We start from the raw sequence: 13167 nt of genomic DNA, 5'->3' as shown, positions 1-13167 counted from the left end.
ACATTGTTTGCAAACAGTGGAGTAAAAAAAGCTTATATTTTGAGTTCTGATGTGGTACGACTGTTGAAATAAGCTCATGGTGCATTCAAAAGTTATATTCTTCAAGAATCAATGGGTATGCAGTGCATTCAGCAAGTATTCAGACCCCTTCGACTTTTTCCACGTTGTTACATTACAGCCTTATTCTAAAACGGACTAAAGTTTTCCTAATTAATTTATAAACTAAAACAGGCCTATGAAGCACAAGGTCTCAAAGCAGTAACTCATTTAGCAGAACCATACACCAAATCTGCAATACTACTGGCATATGTTGTGCTTTACACTCAGATTGCAATTCCATAACAAACGTTTCGCAAAACACAACACACAATTCTCTACCTTTGGCGCCTACCTTCACAACTAAAATATCTTGTGAGCAAATGAAAAGCAACACTGTTTAATCACAAGCTAAGTTCAATTACCAATTAACTAATCGTGTAAATGTTCACTTTGCAATCAAACCTTTGGTCTGGATAAAAAGGCCACAGGTGAGTTCTCCTGTGTTTGGAGAACAATGGAAGCAAACTTGGCAGAAAAGGGTGGAGGAAGAACAAGAACAAGAACAAGATCAAGAACAAGGAGAGTAATCTCTGATGAAATTCAGGCAACTGTGGTCAACCCTGGTTTGTCGTTGAGGGAGCCTGGGCAGAGAGTGCAGCCCAATCTGAGCCGCTTCACCATAGCATCCGGATGTTCCAAAATGAGAAAAGGTACAACTGAAGTCAGAAGATTACATACACCATAGCCAAATACATTTAAACTCAGTTTTTCACAATTCCTGACATTTAATCCTAGTATCACCACTTTATTTTAAGAATGTGAAATTTCAGAATAATAGTAGAGTGACTTATTTCAACTTTAATTTCCTTAATCACATTCCTAGTGAGTCAGTTTACATACACTCAATTAGTATTTGGTAGCATTACCTTCAAATTGTTTAACTTGGGTCAAATGTTTCGGGTAGCCTTCCACAAGCTTCCCACAATACGTTGGGTGAATTTTGTCCCATTCCTCCTGACCAAGCTGGTGGAACGAGTCAGGTTTGTAGGCCTCCTTGCTCGCACACGCTTTTTCAGTTCTGCCAACACATTTTCTATAGGATTGAGGTCTGGGCTTTGTGATAGGCACTCCAATACCTTGATATATCCAATATATATATAGCCTCAATATATCCACACCATTTTCCATCCTCATGGTGCCATCTATTTTGTGAAGTGCACCAGTCCCTCCTGCAGCAAAGCACTACCACAACATGATGCTGCCACCCCGTGCTTCACGGTTGGGATGGTGTTCTTCGGCTTGCAAGCCTCCCCCATTTTCCTCCAAACATAACAATGGTCATAATGACCAAACAGTTCTATTTTTGTTTCATGAGACCAGAGTACATTTCTCCAAAAAGTATGATCTTTGTCCCCATGTGCAGTTGCAAACCGTAGTCTGGCTTCTTCCTAGCTGAGAGGCCTTTCTGGTTATGTCGATATAGGACTTGTTTTACTGTGGATATAGATACTTTTGTACCTGTTGTACCTGTTTCCTCCAGCATCTTCCAGCATCTTCACAAGGTCCTAATCCAGGCACTTGTCATCTCCCGTCTGGATTACTGCAACTCGCTGTTGGCTGGGCTCCCTGCCTGTGCCATTAAACCCCTACAACTCATCCAGAACGCCGCAGCCCATCTGGTGTTCAACCTTCCCAAGTTCTCTCACGTCACCCCACTCCTCCGCTCTCTCCACTGGCTTCCAGTTGAAGCTCGCATCCGCTACAAGACCATGGTGCTTGCCTACGGAGCTGTGAGGGGAACGGCACCGCAGTACCTCCAGGCTCTGATCAGGCCCTACACCCAAACAAGGGCACTGCGTTCATCCACCTCTAGCCTACTCGCCTCCCTACCACTGAGGAAGTACAGTTCCCGCTCAGCCCAGTCAAAACTGTTCGCTGCTCTGGCCCCCCAATGGTGGAACAAACTCCCTCACGACGCCAGGACAGCGGAGTCAATCACCACCTTCCGGAGACACCTGAAACCCCACCTCTTCAAGGAATACCTAGGATAGGATAAGTAATCCTTCTCACCCCCCCCCTTAAATGATTTAGATGCACTATTGTAAAGTGGCTGTTCCACTGGATGTCAGAAGGTGAATTCACCAATTTGTAAGTCGCTCTGGATAAGAGCGTCTGCTAAACGACTTAAATGTAAATGATGTAAATGTAAGGTCCTTTGCTGTTGTTCTGGGATTGATTTGCACTTTTCGCACCAAAGTATGTTAATCTCTAGGAGACAGAACATTCCTGAGCGTTATGACAGCCGCATGGTCCCATGGTGTTTATACTTGCATAGTATTGTGTGTTCAGATTAACGTGGTACCGTCAGGCATTTGGAAATTGCTCCCAAGGATGAACCAAACTTGTGGAGGTCTACAAAATGTTTTTCTGAGGTCTTGGCTGATTTCTTTTGATGTCCCCATGATGTCAAGCAAAGAGGCACTGAGTTTGAAGGTAGGCCTTGAAATATATCCACAGGTACACCTCCAATTGACTAAAAGGATGTCAATTAGCCTAAGCTTCTGAAGCCATGACGACATTTTATGGAATTTTCCAAGATGTTTAAAGGCAAAGTCAACGTAGAGTATGTAAACTTCTGAGCCACTGGAATTATGATACAGTGAATTATCAGTGAAATAATCTGTCTGTAAACAATTGTTGGAAAAATGACTTGTGTCATGCACAAAGTAGATGTCCTAACCGACTTGGCAAAACTATAGTTTGTTAAACCTATTTGAGATCGAGCTACTTTTTTCAACATTCTGTTAAAAATCGCGCAACATTTCAACGTCCTGCTACTCATGCCAGGAATATAGTATATGCATATGATTAGTATGTGTGCATAGAAAACACTCTGAAGTTTCTAGAACTGGTTCAAAGGTGTGTTTGACTATAACAGAACGAGTTCCGTTGTCAAAATTGCAAGAAAACCTGGTCACTAAATCGAAGAAGAACAAATCAATCCGCCAGTGTTTGTATTGTCTATGGCTTTCCATAAATGATGGAACTGTGTTTGCAATTCCTACAGATTCCACACGATGTCGCCAGTGTTGTGATTTCCAGGCCTATTTATTCTTGGTCTAATCACTGAATACCACATCCGGTCTTCAGATGTGCACCCAAAAAAGATGTCGACTAGAATTTGCACTTCGTTTTCTAAACTTCTAGTTATTTAATACAGATCGCTCCGTGATCAATTTGATCGTTTATTAACGTTTACTAATACCTAAACTAGGTTGAAGTGTTTTGTCAAAGTTTATAGGCAACTTTATGAATTTTTAAAAATTACGTTGCGTTGGGAAACGTGCATTTTTCCATGGATTTCACGGTGTTCATAAATGGACATTTTGGGTATATATGGACCGATTTAATCGAAAAAAAGACCCAATTGTGATGTTTATGGGACATATAGGAGTGCCAACAAAGAATCTCGTCAAAGGTAATGAATGTTTTATATTTTATTTCTGCGTTTTGGGTAGCGCCGGCGACGCTAATTTCTTTGTTTACGTCCCCTTTGTGTGTATCTGGGGGCTGCATGCTATCAGATAATAGCTTCTCATGCTTTCGCCGAAAAGCATTTTACAAATCTGACATGTTGGCTATATTCACAACAAGTGTGGCTTGAATTGAGTACCCTGCATGTGAATTTTAATGAAAGTTTGAGTTTTAACAAGTACAATTAGTTGGCGCTCTGGAATTTCCGCTCATTTGGTTCCTGTACAGGAACCAAATCCTGAAGAAGTTAACAAGAAATTTAAAGTGGTTGAAAAACGAGTTTTAATGACTCCAATCTAAGTGTATGTAAACTTTCGACTTCAACTGTGTGTACTCCATACATTGGACCTCTCTACTACTTTTACTACTTACCAGTAGAACAACATAAAGCACAGTAAAGACCGTAGATTCCAATACACACTGTAAGGGGAAACAAAATAAATGTTTAATGTATTACTGTATGTATGAAATTGGGAGCAAAACTACTTTGTCACATGTTCATCTTTTATACTGTATTACTGTAGTGTTTACTGAACTGTATGCTATTTTGTTTTTTGTAGAACTGAAAGACGACCTCCACTTGGTGGTAGAACGTGTCTGTTTACAGATGAACAGGAGGCTGTCATTGGGCAAATAGTAGTTGAAAATAATGCCATAAGACTGTGGGGAAATCCAACAACAGGCTATTGAAAACTATGCCATGTTCCATAACATTAGAGTGAACTTATCAACCAAAGCCCGCATCCTTAAAAACATCTCCGGCTGAAGCAAATCTACAGAGTCCCATTTGAAAGGAATTTTCAAAGAGTGAAGATTAAACGGTACGAATATGTGCACGTACGTAATGTACTAACTAGTATTACACTCTGAAACATTAGACTCATTGTTGCCAGTGAACTCTACTATACAGCAATTACAGTATTTACTGTCATTTCAGAGAATCATGGAGTTGGATACAAGTCCCATCCCCCAGGAACTCATACTCATAGATGAGGTTGGATTCAATTTAGTGACGATGAGGAGAGGAAGGAGCATCATTGGTCAATGCGCTATCATTGAGGTACCTGGCCAGCGTGGGGTAAATGTCACTATATGTGCAGCTATGAGCCCCAATGGGGTCCTCCACCGCCATGCCACCCTTGGACCATATAACACTGCCCATCTCCTTAATTTCCTGAACATCTTAAATTACAATTTTTTCAGCCAGAGCAGAGAGGGCCAGGTGATCCTGAACAGCAAATGCATGTTCTAATTTGGGACAACGTGAGTTTCCATCGGGCTGCTCAGGTCCGCAACAGGTTCCATGACCATCCCAGGTTTACAATTCTCTACCTCCCACCCATATTCCACATTTCTCAACCCCATTGAAGAGTAGTTTTCAGCATGGCGGAGGAAGGTGTATGATCACAAACCCCATGAACGTATGGCCCTTCTCCAGGCAATGGAGGAGGCCTGTGGTGACATTCCAGCAGAGTCCTGTCAAGGGTGGATGAGTCATGCCAGAAGCTATTTTCCAAACTGCCTGGCCAAGGAGAATATCGTCTGTGATGTTGATGTAAATCTGTGGCCCGGACCAAAAACAACAGACATGACTGATTTTGCAGAGGTGTAAAACAATTAAGTAAAAAAACTTTAAAGTACTACTTAAGTAGTTTATTTGGGAATCTGTACATTACCATTTAATATTTCTCACAACTTTTATTTCCTAAAGAAAGTAATGTAGTCAAGTAGTATTTTAGTGGGTGACTTTCACTTTTACTTGAGTCATTTTCTATTAAGGTATCTTTACTTTTACTCAAGTTATGACAATTGGGTCCTTTTTCCAACACTGATTTTGTTTTTTCGCAATGGAGTATTTTGACAGTTTCTTTATCTATTCCGTACAATTGATCTAACGTACAGTAGTTCTTTTGCATATGCTAAATATATTTACTGTATGTTTGCTGTTTGACATGTACTGAGTCAGGTTGAAATATAAAACACAAATTTTTGCCTTCCTTGTTTGAGTACACACAAACAATATACAGTATAACAACAATCTTAGTCTTTACACTGAAACAGGTTTTGAGTATGTCACATTAGTGTGATCTCGTTCGTCACTAAGTTATATTAATTTGATGTGTGTGTCTCATTTGTATGCAGGGAGGACATGATTTTGATTGCTGTGTTTCATTTTGCAAGATGTCTTTGGGGCTTGTGGAAATTGGCTAAATGTTGTGTGTTTAGAGTTGAGTACCTGAGATGTAGTTCCAGCAAACGTGTGTTAACAATTGTGAAAAACTAAAAAAATTTTTTACCGTCAACAATCTACACACAATACCCCATAAAGAAAAAGCTCACATTTACAAATGTTTGAAAATGTATTAAAAAAAACAGAAATATCACATTTACATAAGTACTCAGACCCTTAGTACTTTGTTGAAGCACCTTTGTGATTACAGCCTTGCGTCTTCTTGGGTATGATGCTACAAGCTTGGCACACCTGTATTTGGGCAGTTTCTCCCATTGTTTTCTGCAGATCCTCTCAAGCTCTGTCAGGTTGGATGCGGAGCACTCTGGCTGAGCCACTCAAGGAAATTCAGAGACTTGTCCCGAAGCCACTCCTGCGTTGTCTTGGCTGTGTGCTTAAGGTCGTTGTCCTGTTGGAAGGGGAACCTTCATCCCAGTCTGAGGTCCTGAGCGCTCTGAAGCAGGTTTTCATCATCATCTCTCTGTACTTTGCTCCATTCATCTTTGCCTCGACCCTGACTTGTCTCCCAGTTCCTGCTGCTGAAAAACAACCCCACAGCATGATGCTGCCATCACCATGCTTCACAGTAGGGACGGTACCAGGTTTCCTCCAGATATGACGCTTGGCATTCAGGCCAAAGAGTTCAGAGAATCTTGTTTCTCATGGTCAGAGTCCTTTAGGTTCCTTTTGACAAACTCCAAGCAGGTGGCCATGTGCTTTTCCTGAGGAGTGGCTTCCGTCTGGCCACTCCACCATAAAGTCCTAATTGGTGGAGTGCTGCAGAGATGGTTGTCCCATCTCCACAGAGGAACTCTTGAGCTCTGTCAGAGTGATCTTTGGGTTCTTGGTCACCTCTCTGACCAAGGCCCTTGTCCCCCGATTGCTTAGCATGGCCGGACGGCCAGCTCTACGAAGAGTCTTGGTGGTTCCAAGCTTCTTCCATTTAAGAATGTTGGAAGCCACTGCGTTCTTGGGGACCTTCAATGCTGCAGACATTTTTTGGTACCCTTCCACAGATCTGTGCCTCAACACAACCCTGTCTCGGAGCTCTACGGACAATTCCTTCGACCTCATGGCTTGGTTTTTGCTCTGACGTGCACTGTCAATTGTATATAGACAGGTGTGTGCCTTTACAAATCATGTCCAATCAATTTAATTTCACAGGTGGACTCCAATCAAGTTCTACAAACATCTCAAGGATGATCAATGGAAAGAGGATGCACCTGAGCTCAATTTTGAGTCTCATAGCAAAGAGTCTAAATACTTATGTAAATAAGGTATCAGTTTAAATATATATATATATATATTTAATTTAAAATATATATAAACCTGTTTTCACTTTGTCATTATGGGTTATTGTGTGGAGATTGATAAGGAAAACATATAATTTAATCAATTTTAGAATAAGGCTGTAATGTAACAAATGTGGAAAAAGGGAAGGGGTCTGAATACTTTCCGAATGCACTGTATATAATTAAGTCAAAAAAATGTATGTAACTAAGGACTCTAGCTTTGAAAGTCCTTATGTAGGCTAGATTAGAAAATATACAGTATCTGTTGACTGTCTTGGCCAATAGTCTTATAGGTTTAAGCGCAGCTCTTTGAGATAACCGTCCAAACCTGTTGAAATCCACTGGGAATTACTGGTCCTTAGTCTCCAGAGGGACTGGGGATCATCTGGGAGTTTGACATAAGCAGGTTAAATATCTAAGCCAGCTCTTGTTTTTGTGTTCTGTGGAGAGTAAGATCAGCCAACCATGCTGAAAAGCAGTAAACAGGATGTATGAGGAATTAAAGGCACCATCACTTCAACCTGCGGCTGATACTTCCTTAGAGACTGAAAACATATGAAGAAGATATTCTCTAACCTAGGGGTGCTTTCGCAAGATGACTTAGCCGAGCTTCCATTGGAAGTTAGAGAGGATCATAAGACCAGCTTGTCACATAGAAGTTGGCCGGAGAGGACCCTGCCCCTTCCTCTTGGGGGACCCCATTGTCACAGGGGATGAACGACCCGAGCGTCAGTGGGTGGAGGTGTAGAATCGGATCGACGTGGCTGCAGCCGAGGAATGTAAGGAATTCCCAATGTAAACACGTCGTCTTCATGCTTGGCCGGCCGATGCCTGCGCTCTTATCTCCCTGTGCCCATCGGCCCCTTTAATCAACATAATGGCTACGTATCTATTACCACTGCTTTTCCTGTAGTTGCTGATGTGATTGTGTAGCTGGGGCCTCTGCTAGCCCTGGCCTGGCCTTTTGTGTTCCTAAAGCGTCCGGTGGTTGGTATATCACTGTTCACTCAGATACCCCCCAATGCACAGACAGACCTCAGTCTGATACTGGTCTCTATACAGTGTAATGGCTTTTGAAATGTCACCACCATTGAGAGCCATTTTTTTGCGAGGCTAACCGCTCTGCTTGGCTGGCCAACGCTCCTCCATCTCCTATGGGAGCGCTCTCTAGCTGATAGGATCATAAGTGGCTAAGGGGGAAATGTACTTTTCTTCCTGGTTCGAATAGAGCGCTTTCGCTGTTCCAAACAAACAGTCTTCAGCGTGTCACCAACTCCTGCGGTTCTTGTGTGTGAACCCTCAACTCTTTCGGCTTAAACGAAACTCATTTCTAAGGCAGCCGAGTCTGAAAGTGTATCGCTAGTCGCTAATGCTGTGTGACATTTAGAAAATGGAGGAAAGGAGAAGCAGGTGGCTGTTTTTTCCTTCCCTCTCTTGTTCTATGAAATCCTGTTTTTCCAGCATGGTGCTTTTGTCAGCACTAAAGGTAGTGAGTTCTAAGTCTACCCTAAGCATGTATAGTTTGCGGGGGCCACATTTACTCAGGGGGGTAAATTCCACCTCATGCTGTAAGGCCTAGTCGTACCATGCTCCGCCAGTCATGGGGGCTTTTGTGGAACTGTTATGTAGCCTGGTGCCCTGACTAGCCTACATTTCAACACTTTCACACGGTCTTGCAATCACAGAGCTTCGCTACTACCGTATTTCTCAACAACCCAGAGTCAGACACCAGATTTTTCCTTTTCCTGAACCATCCCTGATAATTTTGTTGGAGGAGGCCTAATGTTTTGGATGGGAAAGTAGATACTTTCCGGGTGTTTTTTTTTTACTGCTGCAGACTTTTCCTGACAATTTTGATAAGACCGCAGGATGTCCAACCACTGGTCCCCTGACGCTCCTCTAGATGAGAGAAGACAGATAGGTCTATAAAGTGGGAGGCAGTTGCTGTCAATACCAGACAGTCGATACACTTTCCCAGGTCTGCCCTCCATCACAAGCACATCAGAAAGGATCATGGGGGATTGGACCGGGATAACCCATAAATCTCCCAGATGGAATGGTTCATGTCCTTTACATGTCACTCCTCCAGTTAGGACAGCATAACATTGGAGTTGAATAAAAGCCAGTCACAACATTTTGGTTCTAGTTCTTTGTCATGGTAAACAATGACCGCATTTGGTCTTTTTCTCGGACAACCTAGATCAGTACTAAAACAGTTCATTTTGACTTGACAAATTCATGTAGCTAACTCATCAAGGGTGACAGACAATCTAAATTCTAAAGAGACTGCCATCCTGCAGGTTATTTTGTTTACTTAGTCCCTTGGATTGGATGCGTCCTTCGTGTATTTCACTAACCATTCTCTGAGATCCACATACAGCATGTCAGATGGACCCCAAGGAAGCTGTCAGTTACAGATGTCAATGCCCCTTAATGACCCCGCCCCTTCCCCCGCACACAGCAGTGGAGGATTATCCACAGAACAAAGAGGGTGGGGGTGGGGGGGTTCTGTGGAGAACTGGGGACCAATATTCCAATCACAATGGTAAGAGTGACCAGCAGGCTCAATTAACACGCACTTAACAACTACACAATTTACTACCTCACTGTTGCTGAGGAAACAAAGCCAAAGTTTCCAGCTAAAAAGGTCTTCAATGTGAGGGAGAAGATAATCGTCTTGCTGTTTAAGAGAGTGCCGCTTATAATGCACTTCCATTGGTCCTGCGGGAATTTACCCTTTAATGGAAGAAAAATGTACTTATTGTCTCTGCCATGTCTTCCTTCTCAATGGTTTCTCAGTTTCACATACACAGTAGTTTTCATGAATAATACATTCCATAACCAGTCAACTACAACAACAATGGATGGATTACAACATGGAAATAGCGGTCAAGTGGTAAAACAGTCTGTTTGATGAAGTGTAATCTCGTTCCCAGACACTTTCGCCCAAATGCAATAGCCTGGGGACGAGATTAATTGTTATGATGAATATGGTTCAGGGTTCAGTAAACATGACCTACAGTGAGCTCCAAAAGTATTGGGACAATGACAAAGGTATTGGGACAAATTCACTTATGTGTATTAAAGCAGTAGAAAGTTACGTATTTGGTCCCATATTCAAAGCACGCAATGACTACATCAAGCTTGTTACTATACATTTGCTGGATGCATATGCTGCTTGTTTTGGTTGCGTTTCAGATTATTTTGTGCCCATTAGAAATTAATACATTATTGACCATTCAATTATTTTGGGCACAAAATAATCTGAAACGCAACCAAAACAAACAGCAAATGCATCATCTAACAAATGTGTATTCACAATCTTGATGCAGTCATTGTATTCCATGAATATTGGACCAAATATGTAACTTGTTACTATTTTAATACAGAAAATATATAACTTGTTACTATTTTAATACAGATAAATGAATTTGTCCCAACATTTTTGGTCCCCTAAAATGGGTTGACTATGTATAAAAAAAATGCTGTAACTTCTAAACGTTCACCCAACATGGGTGAAAATACACTTTAACATTTACATTACATTTTTACATTTAAGTCATTTAGCAGACGCTTTAACCCCATAGTCATTGTATTATTTTCAAATCCCAAGTGCCGGGTACACAGCCAAAACAACAAAAAGAGGCACTGTCCCAATACTTCTAGAGCTTACTGTAGGTTGTCACCACCCCTGTTGGGTTTTAGGTCCGGCATTCAGTGTATACTTGAGACCACCGGTTGGTCATTAGTTCAGGGTCAATTACGAAAACGTCCATGTGCCCCCCCACCTCCCAAAGTCTCCACGTGCATGGATGAATCCCTAACTTGGCTAAGAAATGGCAATGATACGACATAAAATGGTTCGAGTGCATTTGATGATGGTGGAAATATACCCACAATTGTTTGCTCTGCATCCTTTTTAACAGGAATGTACAGTACTTTTATAGTTTCTCTCCCCAATTATTTTAATACTGTGGAACATCAGGTTCGTCTTCCCACAGGCCAAGTGCTGCAACAGTCTACTAGAAATAGAACCGATTTACACCGGAGGCAACACCACCACAGTCAGATACAGTAACTCAACAATTTGTCTTTTAGCCAGTTATTGAGCGTCTTTGTTTCTAAACCATGACTCGTGTATTGTATTCCCTTGGCTCTCACAACCGTGAACTGTAATTAATAGCTGATGAATGGGTTATTAATTGATTAGACAGTTGCCCGAGTAGCCTGGGAGGCCTATTGATATCGTTACTCCGATAGAGTGAGTCTCCTGAAAACATTCAAGAGTCGCAGAGAATCGCACTCACATAGGCTACGCGCGCGAAAATAACTGTACCGCGGTTGTAATGTAACAAACGCCAGAGTAGCTAGATCTACACAAGAGGTTAGTAACCCAGTGATGCATATATCGACTATCGACTCACGAATGCACGAAACGTGTTACAATTTGAGCAAATAATAGCCTAGGGGCCACACAAATGATTCCGCTTACCTATTACACAAGGTGCGTTGGTACGTCGGGCACTCCGCGTATCCCAGTCAAATGAATCCCCAAAAGCCGCTGTGTCACCACTCCAGTCACACAAGCCGCGCGCACGTGTCTGGTTCCGAACCAGAAAGTCACATGAGCTCCATGTTCAATCCGAGGGAGCTCTATGTTGCTGCCCAGGAGGAGCCATTCAGTTTTTTTCAACACAATAGGATGGCGGGGATGCCTCCACTGAAATCCTTGGACCTGACAACGCTAGCAAATAACCACTTGGTGGAGGTAACAGGCTTCGCAAATATGAGGCGCATCATATGGGATTAGGCTACTGTGCGGGTGCACAAGGAACTAAATGACTGTTGGATTTTCGTGGTGTGAGTACAGCCGCGGAATTTTAATGAGGACATATTGCTGCAACGTCAGGCACAGCTTTTTGGTCCTGACTCAGATTAGGGGCTACGTTTCTAAGAGCCCCTGCGGATAAGCATGAATTGTCCCATTAACCTGTGGTTTAAACAGGGGTCCACACAGAGCGTTACTTGGTATTCTTTAACAAATCTACTTTGAGACAAAAGTATACACATCACACACATGGTTATGGGTTTAAATTAAATACATATGTACCATGTATGGTAGAGTTGAAATGTAAGTTTGCAACCCAAAATTACACTTTATATACATCACAGAAGACTGAAATATAACAAAACGCCAAGTTTATAGAGCTACACTGAGGTGACTATTCACAAATGCTCAGCTGGTCCATATATTCCCCAGCATCTTGTCAACATGTGCCCTGACAACAGAGCAGATACTGTATTTTATACTAATCTGCCCTTATGTGGTTTTACCCATAAGGCATTTTAAGGTGTAAAAAAACCCCTCAAAAATGTCAAATTGTATCAAATATTAATATTAATTCCTACATATGACAGTAGTTTCATGGCAAAAATGTAATTATTTAATGTAGACAATCATTTCTTCAGTGTTTGGGTTTAGGCCCAGAAAAGAAGGGCATTCAATGTAAAACAAATCCAAGACAAACAAATCTAAGAACTAAAGTTTTGTTGCTAAGGATTCTATGACGCAGTTAGCCTTTACGGTTGGGACTGCAAGTTTGTGTTCCATTCTTTTGTGTGGATTGGAACTCAAGAGCGACAAGACCAAGGGTCCCCGACCAATCATCACAACATTTGAACACTACCAACAAAAGGAGCTGATCAAAAGCAGGTGAGGGGAGCTTAAAGGGACCAAATTCGGTTTCAATGACCAATTTCCAAGGTACAAAGGCAACAGAGGGAGAAGAGTAAGCCTTTCTCATTGTGGACAAACTCTTTATAGATGGACAGCTATTCCAAGACAGCTCCATAACACCATGGCTGTACTAAATCCTACAGGGACTTCAGGTTACGAAAAAAAGAAAGTATGGGAACTGTAAAAATATCTGACCACTATGAAGTGGATATGAACTCACACATACTCAATTACATGCTCGCTTACACATACGGACTTATACATACACACACACCTGATCTCGCTCTCTCTTCTCACTCTATTGTCGAGAACTGTTTCATAATTTAATATGTTTT

General features: G+C 41.8%; 1 protein-coding gene across 1 annotated transcript in view; it reads right to left on the bottom strand.

Annotated features, from left to right (window-relative positions):
- tmem108 (transmembrane protein 108) overlaps positions 1-12798 on the bottom strand; it is a 62022-nt gene extending 49224 nt beyond the window's left edge. The window contains exon 1 of the mRNA XM_064941697.1: positions 11588-12798. The gene's annotated coding sequence lies outside the window, so the exon portion shown is untranslated. The remainder of the gene's footprint in view (positions 1-11587) is intronic.
- Between the last annotated feature and the right edge of the window lie 369 nt (positions 12799-13167).

The sequence above is a fragment of the Oncorhynchus masou genome, chromosome 28 (assembly GCF_036934945.1).
Source record: "Oncorhynchus masou masou isolate Uvic2021 chromosome 28, UVic_Omas_1.1, whole genome shotgun sequence".
Lineage (NCBI taxonomy): Eukaryota > Metazoa > Chordata > Actinopteri > Salmoniformes > Salmonidae > Oncorhynchus > Oncorhynchus masou.
The sequence above is the reverse complement of the archived record's forward strand: the minus strand, read 5'-3'. Positions and strand labels throughout refer to the sequence as shown.